The following is an 11,251-nucleotide window of genomic DNA, read 5'->3' on the forward strand; positions in this document are numbered from 1 at the left end:
TATGGGGGTAGCAGCTGCAAGCTTTGCAGCTTCGTCTGCTCGGCTGTTACCAAGGGATACTGGGTCTTGACTATATGTATGTGCTTTACATTTGATAACAGCCACTCTGTCGGGTTCCTGTATCGCTGTTAGAAGCCTTTTTATGTGAGCTGCATGCGCTATCGGTGTACCAGCTGCCGTCATGAAATTTCTGAGACGCCATAGCGCTCCGAAATCATGGACTACCCCGAACGCGTATCTAGAATCGGTGTAGATATTGGCAGACTTACCCTTAGCCAATTCACATGCTCTGGTTAGGGCGACCAGTTCAGCAACCTGGGCTGAGTGAGGTGGGCCTAGCGGTTCCGCTTCTATGGTGTCTTGGTCATCTACGACTGCGTATCCAGTACACAAGTCTCCCGAGTCTGTCTGTCTGTGACAACTACCGTCCGTGTAGAACGTGAGTTCTGCATTTTCTAGTGGATTGTCACTGATGTCAGGCCTTGCGGAAAAATTTTGGGTCAAATATTCCATACAATCATGTGTATCTTCCTTTGCATTAAATCCTCCTTCCCCATCACTCTCACCTCCCACCCTTTGTGCCTGTCCAGGCACACCTGGGAGAAATGTTGCAGGGTTTAATGCGCTGCATCTCCTTATGGTGATGTTTACTGGGGCCATTAATGCCAATTCCCATCTCGTAAACCTTGCTGATGAGACATGTCTGGTTTGGGCAGAATTCAATAAGGCCGATACCGCATGTGGTGTATGGATTGTGAGGTTGTGGCCTAGCACGACATCTTCGCTTTTCGTCACTAGCAATGCTATCGCCGCAACGCTACGCAAGCATGTGGGGAGGGATCGCGCTACCGTGTCTAGCTGAGCGCTGTAGTATGCAATTGGCCTGCTGGCATCACCGTGTTTTTGTGTTAGTACACCTGCTGCGCACCCAGCACTTTCTGTTCCGTATAGTTCAAAGGGTTTCCCATAGTCTGGCATACCTAGTGCTGGTGCCTGCGTTAGGCACTGTTTGAGTCTCTCAAATGCTGTTTCAGATTCGTCTGTATGCGAAATCCGATCAGGTTTGTTTGAAGAGACCATTTCCTGCAAAGGTAGCGCCAATATGGAAAACCCTGGGATCCAATTACGGCAATACCCACACATTCCTAAAAACGTCCTGATCTGTTGCTGGGTTTGTGGCAGTGTCATGTCTCTAATGGCTTGGATTCTATCAGCGGTCAGGTGTCTCAGTCCTTGTGTTAGACAGTGTCCCAAGTATTTTACCTTAGCTTGGCATAATTGCAACTTGTCTTTGGAGACCTTGTGACCTGTGTCTGAAAGATGAAACAGGAGCTGTTTCGTATCCTTCAGGGATGCCTCCAATGAATCAGAACACAGTAGTAGATCATCCACGTACTGTATCAACACTGATCCACTTTCCGGTTGGAAAGACTGTAAACAATCATGCAAAGCCTGAGAAAATATACTTGGACTATCTATGAAACCTTGGGGTAACCGAGTCCACGTGTATTGGACTCCTCTGTATGTGAATGCAAACAAATATTGGCTGTCAGGGTGCAGAGGTACCGAAAAGAAAGCGGAGCAGAGGTCAATAACAGTGAAAAATTTGGCAGTGGGAGGAATTTGCATTAGGATGACAGCTGGATTAGGCACTACGGGGAACTGACTCTCAACTATTTTGTTAATCCCCCTTAGATCCTGCACTAGCCTGTAACCCCTCCCCCCACTCTTTTTAACAGGGAAGATGGGACTATTTGCTGTGCTGGACGTTCTTACTAGAATGCCCTGTTGTAGCAAGCGCTCTATTACCGGGAAAACTCCTAACTCCACCTCTGGCTTCAGAGGATACTGTGGGATTTTTGGAGCTATCCTACCATCTTTTACTTGTACTACTACTGGAGCTACATTTGCCATTAATCCAGTGTCCTGTCCATCTTTTGTCCAAAGCGACTCTGGTATCTGAGATGTCATTTCTTCTACTTGGGATGGATTCCTATTTGTCATAATGGAATGTGACATTAATTTTGATGGGGAGTCTAACATGTCTCGTACTTCCTGAGCGTGATTCTCAGGGATGTCCAAGAATACACCTTCAGGAGTACAATAAATGACGCAACCCATTTTACATAGTAAGTCTCTACCCAGGAGATTAGTTGGTGCAGATGCAGCCAGCAAAAAGGAATGCTTGGTATGCAAAGGCCCTATTGTAATCTCGGCTGGTTTGCTAACAGGGTAGTGCTGGACTACTCCTGTTACTCCTATGGCTGGAACTGTCCTACCAGTGGTTCTCATGCCCACTGTCGAATTGATCACTGACTTGGCCGCCCCTGTGTCTACAAGAAAGTTTAAAGTTTTACCGGCTACATTGATTGCAATCTCTGGTTCGCTTCCAAGACTGGCAATCAATTTAACTGGTTGCAGATTACAGGTATGGCCACACCCCTATTGGGTATGCTGACCTCCCTGAATCCCGCTGGCAGCAACTACTTGTGAGGGAGTTAGCTGGGAACTACCAGAGGCATGCCAATCTCTGTTCGGGGGATATCTTTTTGTTTCCCCTGTATGTGGCTCAAAACTCCGCCTCTGTGGACCCTGCTCCCAATGTCGTGTGTTGTGTTGTTGTCTAGGGGGTTGAAAAGATCTTTGTACATTTCTTACTCTACAGTCTCGTGCAAAGTGTCCTGGTTTGTTACAAGAAAAACATGTTATTACACTTGCCTTACCCACAGGATTCGGTGGTACATACGCAGGCTGCCTTGTGGTCAGCGCCTGTATACTTACGGACATCAACTTATCACTTTGCGACTCCCTGTGCCTAGTGATATTTCTGTCGTGATCAATAGCAGCCTCTCTCAAGGTGGACACTGACAGACCTCGCCAACATGGCTGCGTGGTCTGTACCCTAGCTTTTAATGTTTCTTTCAAACCATCCATCAGTACAGATACTGCTACTTCTCGATGGTTTGGGTTGGTCTTAATGTCCTCTATACCAGTGTACTTTGCCATTTCTAATAGTGCCCGGTGAAAATATTCTGTTGCCGTTTCGGACTCCTTTTGCTTAATGGAAAATATTTTATTCCATTTAACAACGGCAGGGAAATACTCTTTTAGCTGTAGATTTATCCTTTTTACATTATCCTTGTTGTACACGTCTGTAAGCGGTACATCTTTATCCAATGCACAATCAGCTAAAAACTGAGTTGCATCAACATTGGAAGGTAAACAAGCTCTTAGCAGTATCTGCCAATCCTTGTTGTTGGGTTCTACCGTGTTACCTAAATCCCTGATGTATTTTTGGCTAGCAACTAAATCCTTCCTGGGGTCAGGAAATTCGGACACTATTGTTCTTAATTCCATTCTGGAAAATGGAGTGTACATGGCAATGTTCCTTATGGGAGTGGCTCCAGACACATCTGTTTTTCCATTGGGAACTGCTATTACCCTTACAGGAGCAATTCTAACAGCCTCTTCCTGTGTAGATTCTACAGCTTGTTGTGGTACAATTGTTTCAGTGTAGTGCATGGTGCCGTACTTACCCGTTGACACGACCTCACCTATCCCTCCGCTAGGGGCTTTCACTAATCTCGTGGGTGTCGCTGTGCCTACTGTGGTCTCTGCTATGGTGGCTGCAAGAGAGAGAGCTGAAATTGTTGCTGAATCGTCTTCTTGATCACACTCCTGAGGAAGGTTCAAAACAGGGTACATCTTGCACGGGTTAATACTTGCATGAGTTATTTGGTTAACATCATTAACATTTACAGTGTTACTAAGAGTTTGTGTTTTACAACCCAGTGCGTTTCTCTCCGCAATCAACTTCTCTCCTGCAATGTATGGTGGAGGAGGAGCTGTGGCAATCAACTTCCTGACTGCCCCAGATCCCGCCGCCAGAGCCAAACCTCTCTGTATCTCACCTTCCTGGTGCCATAACTGTAAATAATCATGATGCTGAATTCGCCTCTTTGCTGATTTTACGAGACATATCCTCCTCCTTAAATTTTGTAACACCTCTGGACTGAAGCTACCTATTCTTGGGAACTTGTCCCTGTCTTGTACAGTCATTCTCTCCCATTCATCACATAAAGATTCGGTGTGAATTCCATATTTTTCACACATTACATATCGTGCCGACCCAACTGGTCGGTTCACAGAATCAACCTGAACCAGGGTTGATCGCCCCCTACCTGAGCAACTGGCCCCCATAGTCTGTAGGTGTTGCTTAGTCCTCCTTGGATTTTCTGTATCAAGGTTTTCAGCAAGCCTTTTCAGACAACCAAATTACTCCACAGTAGGCCGGCGGTGGCGGTTTACCGAGTACCCCACTCACTCGCCCACCTCGACCAATACGACCTGATCACACCGACGTGGTGCTGGCGTACTCGATACAGGGCCCCTATGGAACCTTCAGTTTACTGGAACATATGAGGGTTACCCGCAGGACACTTACTCTTTCCAGTAAAGGTGGGGTTGTTAGATAGTTCCTGAGTGACCAGCGAACTTCCCTTCCAAAAATAAAAAATTACACAAATCACGTCAGAATGTACAAATAGCGTTTGTGACCACTTTACTCTAATGGTATTAGGTCAGATTACTAACTACTGCACACAATTACGTGCGGTCCAATCGTTCAGTACACGAGCACTACTTGTCATGTACTGAAAGACCAATGAAATCGATGTTTCCGGCCGCGATTCCTTCAGCAAGAGCTTATGGCCTATATGGGTTCTGCACCAACACCCCAGGCGTTGTGCCACTGGACTTTTATAGCGGACCTTTTACCTTACGACCTCCTGGTCTTGTTCCTTATGACCTCCTGGTCTTGTTACCTTATGGTCCGCTATACTCTAATGCTCAAATATTATTTAACCAGGGATGCCTCCCTGGCCACCGTATATGTCACTTACACGTATGTCCCTTGACGAGTACCCGGCTTTCCTTTTGGTTCCACCTTAAAGTTATATAAACTTTTGTATACAAAACACACTCACTCAACACAAGTACACTTTTGTTTCTATATCTATTTCTGCGCAGAAATTGTCTTCAGGCCAAGAGTGTTACCAATTAGGAGCAGGATCTGTTAAACTAAATTTCAGATTTTTCCAAAAATAGATTTGCGTTATTTACCGCTTCGCGTTATCTACCGCTGTGCGTTACTTATCGCTTTTGCGCTAATTATCGCTTTGCGCTAATTCAACTTTTCGTGACTTGGGCTACGTGGGCGTAACCAGACGCTACGTTGCGTAATGTACGCTGTGTGCGTCCTGCCTTTCGGATTGCGTACGCTAGTCTTTGTTAGTGACACGTGTACGCAATGCAAAGGATCCACCGTAACACAATATATATATTTTTATCAATGTAAATGATCCCTGATCATCTACCGCAATCCACACTGACTGCCTTGTATCTCAGACAAACCGTGTGTTTGTTCTATACTTTAACTATTACCTCTACTATTAAATAACAGCAAATCTCTTTTTAGCACTTTCTATCAACTATAAAAATTGGCAAACAGGAATAGTGATATACGAAATTTGAAAAAGAAATGCAGATAAATGTATGCGTACGCAAGACAAAAGAAAAATAAACAGTTTTAAAAGACACAAGCGTTTTGTTCTTACTTCCGGTTACCGGATTCCTTCAGCACTCTTTACCTAAGCGAAGCAGACGCTTATCCCGTCAGCAACTGCGAGACAACCTCCCACCCTTTGCTGGAGGGATAATGTCTGCTGATCTACCTAGTGCAGATGTGAAAAGGACCGGACGAGCCCGCAATTGACAATGTAAAATTCCTTTGTCGTATAAACAACCCTTATGAAGCTAAGAACACTGTACGCTGTTTACTTAAGAAATACCGTAATGATACGCTATTTGCGTAACGATCGCTCAGCCGTAGGCGAGACGCTCAAGCGTCACGTTCGCTCACGGCCCAGTGATCACAGGACACGTTATTGGTTATGTCTAGGGGAAAGATTCGCTGTAACGTAGCATACGCTAGAGACCACGAGGAGGTCACCAGCGGTGCAGACGCTCACAACACTATACCTTGATATTAAACCTTATACCGATGAAACACACAGAATACCTTAATGTGAGTACAGGGTGTAAATGCAACCTTGTGTAACCTGACTACCTACAAAGCTGTTTGAGCGTCACCGACGCTCAAGTGAACACTTAACACTATAGTAAATACACTGATACTGGTTTAGGTTTCCAAGGCCTATTAACTGTATTATGTCTAATATACTTGTAAAAGGGGATAACAGTACATATGATACACTACAATATAACAGAGACTTCCTAACCACAGAACTAAACAATAAATACAAAAAGACAATACTACACTGACCTAAATGCAATACAATACCATACTACTATGAAGTATTTAAGAGAAAAGAGGAGAGAGAGAGATAGAGAGAGGGAGAGAGAGAGAGAGAGAGAGAGAGAGAGAGAGATATTGGCTCGCAGAAAGACAATGATAACGGAGAGAAAACTTACGCACAAAGGGTATGATCGCCTGCGCCTCGATATCCAGCTCCCGGTTATCAGCAGATAACCGTTGATGAGAGAGTGAGAGCTGGATGTGGTCGGCCTGCCTATTTATGCCCCACACACAATGCAATCTCCTGGTCCTACAATCCCATTGTCCATTGGCCGAAGGAATTCGGCCCTGTATCATAACAAAAGGTCATAGGGTGATTCATACAGGTGGGCTGTGACGATTTCCAACAGCTCAGGTGGGTGGGAAACTGGGTTTCCCGCCGCATACCTGAGTATGTGTAAATAATAGAAATGGACATAAACTTCTTATGTCCATAACTATTCGCACGAGCGATTAATACGCTCCAAACCAACACCGGAATATTGCTAATTAAATACTCTTCCGATGGGTACCAAACACTGCTGTATGATTCCTGTTAGACCCTTCGTACGATATAAGGAGGGATTCCTCAGCTCTGGGACATTGTACTTTAACCAAACTTACAGAATCTATCAAAGGGACCATGATCTATAAACTACATTAATTGTGAACATCTGTAACGAATGAGTCGCACGCTACGATCACATAAACTCTACCGTAAATGCGCATACCGCGCCTGCGTGTGCACGCTATTGCGGGTATGCGCCTCCACGGGAGAGCGTACGCACGCGCAGCACGGACCAGTGTGCGGTGCAAATATGGCAGTGTGCATTAAGACATTTTTCTGACTTTGACAATTGATATAATGGATAATATCATTAGTGCGTTTGGTGTTGTCTAGTGCTTATCTGGACGGGACAAAACCCACTTGATCTGGGTGGATCAGGGAGGGGAGTATAGGATTGAGCCTATTGGACAAAATTTTTGCAAAAATTTTAGGTCCGAGTTCAAAAGTGATATGGGTCGATATTTAGATAGAAGTTACGGGTCTTTGTTGGGTTTCGGGATGACAGTAATCGTGGCTGTAGTAGTTTGGGAATGAAAAGGGGTGCCCTCAAGAATAAGGTTAAATACAGTGGATAGATGAGCAGTTAAAGAGGATTGGATAGTCTTTATAGTACGACATAGGGAAGCCATCCAGACCTGGCGCCTTAGAGGGCTTTTGTGTTTGAAGAGCTAAATGTATTTCTTCCTCGGTTATAGGTCTATTTAGACCAAGAGACATCTGTGAATCTATACAAGAGAGATTACAGGAAGAGAGGTAAGCGGAGGCTAACGGGTCGGTAGAAGCCGTCGGGGCTGAGCAGCCAGAGAGATTGTAGAGCCTATCATAATATTCTTTAAACAAAGCGTTAATACCGACCAGGTTATATTGCAAAGATTTTGATTCATCCTTATAGCTGAAATGGCCGTCAATGCTCTCCGAGCTTTCAAGCTATTGGCTAGTAAGGTGTCAGCCTTGTTGCTCTTTTAATAAATTCTCTGTTTAAGCCAACGGAGAGCCTTCTCGGTCTTTTCAGAGAGAAGGGCGTTAAGAGCAGCCCTTGCGGTTGTAAGTTGAGTATAAAGAGTATGTGAGGGGTGTTGTTTATGACGAGTTTCCAGGGCGTGGACCTCTTCCGTGAGAGCTCATGTTCCCTATTCCTATGGGAGGCATAACTGATGATGTGGCCCCTGATAACTGCTTTATGTGCTTTCCATACTAACGGAGTACATGAGGAATTGGAAATGAGAAATAGTCAGTAATAGCAGAGGTAATTTTTTTCTTGGTACTGTGGGATTTTCAGCAGAGTTTTGTTTAAACGCCAAGAAGGGCGGGACGTACGCGTGTCTAAGAAGTCAAAAGTGGCAGTTAGAATGGAATGGTCCGACCATGTGTTAATAATAATAGAAGATGTGTTAAGATGGGCTAGAAGAATAGTGGATGGTGGGGTATCTCCTAGAGATTAGCATGGGATGTGAGGTAGCTTTAAAGTGCAATCCCTGCTTTAAGACTTTGCAGAGAGTTAAACAAAGAGGAACGCTTTTGCGGGGTATTTAACCCCTTGACATTCATAGAAGCCAAGACTAGGGGCATTGTGGGGGGAGATGAGAGAGAGAGAAAAAAAAAATTAAAAAAGAGAGAAAAAGGTTCCCAATCCGTCAGGGGCAACAGAGAGAAAATGAAAAAGAAGGGTGGTGGGGGGGGGGGGGGGAGAGTCTGTGTGAAAATTCCTTACGACCTGCGGAGGAAAATATACACAAAGTTCAGGCCCTGGCGGTCCTAAGTGAGGAAGTACCAGAGATTTTCCGTATTTCCTCAGGGGAAGAGGAAGGAGGGTATTGAGAGGTCGAACCTGGTATTAACAGTGCAAAAGTAGAAAATGTGCGGAGAAAAGTAACAGAGTAGAGGGTCTAGACCCTCCAGTGGTTCCGTAAACAGAACGGTAGGAATAGAGTCCAAAAAATGGAGGCCATAAAAATCAGAAAATTTTAGCAGGAGTACAGTAAAATACTAGGAAACAAACAATAGAGAAAGAAGAAGCAAAAAAAGAGAAACATTTAACTCTAAGACAGAAAGACATAATCATGAACATACATGCCACATCAATAGGAATAGGGTGAGGAGGCACTAAGAATCACGTTGGGATGCCCCGGAGCAGGCTGGGTGACCAATCACCAGAAAGTACAATCTAACAATCCAGCATTCCAGGATGTGAGAGCTGGGAAGTCCCCAACATGTCTGAGGCACCCACGCGGAGATGTACCGACAGGGGGGAAATAATACATGTTAAAGTCTGAAGAGGCAATAGTATGGGTAAGTAGCAAACTCTAGACAAATACCACATTATCGAAAGGGTGAACCTAGTGGGGAGAAAATTAATCCAGGCCGTTATACTTGTAAGGCACAGTGCTAATCACGGTGCGGAATACACTATAACCATCTGTCTAATGCCCCAGGAAAGTAAGAGGGTAGAAAAAAAAGAGGAAAAAAAACGAGAAAAGAAAAACAAAAAACACACATGCTACAAAAATGGGGGGAAAGAATGGTCTACATAGCTAGGACACCTGAAAAAAGAGGTGAAACAATACACAACACATATTAAGGGGAAAACAGACGCTGAACACATTCTACCCAAACTTGTGAATCAGAACAGCGTGGCATAAACTTGCAGTGTCTGGAACAAAGTCTTGAGAGGAACGTTCTATCCATTCACAAATTGAATTCAGTTAGTCCATTGAAGAGGCGGAAGTTGGTGTAGGCGCGGGGGCCAAATCTTGCATCAGGAGGTCCCTGCCTTCTCTCGAGTCTCTGATAACAATCATTTTACTATGAAGATCGAGCAGGAGTTTAAACGAAATCCCCATCGATAGCGAATACCACACGTGCGAAGAGCACCAGTCAAGTCTCTAAGCTCCCTCTGTTTGATGATCGTAATGGGGGCCAGGTCTTGGTAGAATTGCAGCTTGGCAGTTTCAAAGAGAATGTGGGGTTTGCCCCTAGTTGGGTTGAGAACCAGTTCCTTATCTTTAAAGCTGAGAAAACGCAAAATGACATCCCGAGGGGGCTCACCATCACGTGGTTTGGGTCGTAGAGCCCTATGCGCTCTTTCCAAAGGCAATTCCCGGGTTCCAAGGTCCGGTATAAGAAAAGGCCTCCAGGTCCTGTGGAGAGACGGTCTCCGGAACATTCCGTATCCGGAGGTTATTTCCCCTTTCCCAGTTCTCCAGGTCCTCATTTTTAGTACGTAAATCAGACAAGTCCTGAATAATATGGTCAATGTCTCTGGTGGTCTCATTCTGTACTTTTTGGAGAGAGTCCTGACTGGATTCTAGCTTCATGGTCCTGGAAGACAGTGAGGATAGGTCCGATCTAATAGAGGTGACTGCCTTGTCCAACTTGGTCTCCACAGAATCCTTGAAATCCATTATATGTCGTCCTTGTCCGGCTGTGAAAAGCGAGGCAAGGGAGGATCTTGTGATGAAGACAATTTGCCATTTTTATCATTTTTTGAAAAATGTTAGGAAATGTCATCTTGTGCCCGAGTTTTAGCAGCGGTGTTGGATTTACTCATGGTGAGACTCCGTGTGAGGGTCAAGTACACAAAAAATCAGACAGATGCAAAGGCGGGTGGATTCAAAATAAGATTTTTTTTTATTTATATATTGTCAAAGTCAGAAAAATATCACGATGCACACTGCCATATTTGCACCTCATATGTGTCCCTGCTGCGCATGCGTGCGCTCTCCCGTGCGTGCGCATACTCGCTGTTGCGGGCACCCGCAGGCGCACGGTATGCGCATTTACGGTAGAGATTGTATGCGTCTAGCGGGCGACTTGTTCGTTACATATTTTCACCATATAATGTATTTTGTAGATTATGGTCCCTTTGATAGAATCTGAAAGTTTGGTTAATGTAGAATGTTCATGGACAGAGAAATCCCTCTTTGTTTGATACGAAGGGTCAGACAGGAGTAATACAGTGGTGTTTAGTATCCATCGGAAGAGTATTTAATTAGCAATATTCCGGTGTTGGTTTGAAGCGGATTAATCGCTCGTGCGAATAGTTATGGACATAAGAAGTTTATGTCCATTTACTATTATTTGCACTTACTTATCCATGCGGCGGGAAACCTAGTTTCCCACCCACCTGAGCAGTTGGAAATTGTCACAGCCCACCTGTATGAATCAACCTATGACCTTTTGTTATAATGCGAGGAGGAATTCCTGTGTCCAATGAACAATGGTAGGGACCATTGAATTGTATTGTGTGTGGGGCATAAATAGACAAGCCGATCACATCCAGCTCTCACTCTTCAACGGTTCTCATTGCTGATAATCGGGAGCTGGATGTC

This window comes from Pseudophryne corroboree, chromosome 12 (genome assembly GCF_028390025.1).
Source record: "Pseudophryne corroboree isolate aPseCor3 chromosome 12, aPseCor3.hap2, whole genome shotgun sequence".
In the NCBI taxonomy this organism is placed as follows: domain Eukaryota; kingdom Metazoa; phylum Chordata; class Amphibia; order Anura; family Myobatrachidae; genus Pseudophryne; species Pseudophryne corroboree.